Source organism: Anneissia japonica, unplaced genomic scaffold (assembly GCF_011630105.1).
Source record: "Anneissia japonica isolate Jap-2015-1 unplaced genomic scaffold, ASM1163010v1 scaffold699_len907043_cov185, whole genome shotgun sequence".
Taxonomy (NCBI): Eukaryota; Metazoa; Echinodermata; class Crinoidea; order Comatulida; family Comatulidae; genus Anneissia; species Anneissia japonica.
Window position 1 is genome coordinate 905,965 of NW_022722982.1, and position 265 is coordinate 906,229.

Genomic DNA, 265 nt, shown 5'->3' on the forward strand with positions numbered 1-265 from the left:
ATAAGAAGTACCACGGATGCAATTTTATTTAAGCTACAATATTTATATTCTCACTTAGACCGGACAAGTCATGGAAATTGTGCTCGAATTATGTATTATGATTTTTCATCTGCATTTAATACAATTCAACCTCATCGTTTATTTGACAAATTAGTTCGCATGAATATTCCTTTTCCCTTAATCTCCTTAGTTTTTGATTTTTTGATTAATCGTTCTCAGTTCGTAAAGTTAGATAAAGACGTAAAGTCAAATACAATTAGGTCCA

The 265-nt window shown here is 30.2% G+C and overlaps 1 protein-coding gene across 1 annotated transcript in view; it reads left to right on the plus strand.

Moving 5' to 3' along the window:
- Positions 1-265, plus strand: part of LOC117112062 (monocarboxylate transporter 13-like) — a 12,245-nt gene that overhangs the window by 7,869 nt on the left and 4,111 nt on the right. The gene's annotated exons all lie outside the window — the stretch shown is intronic.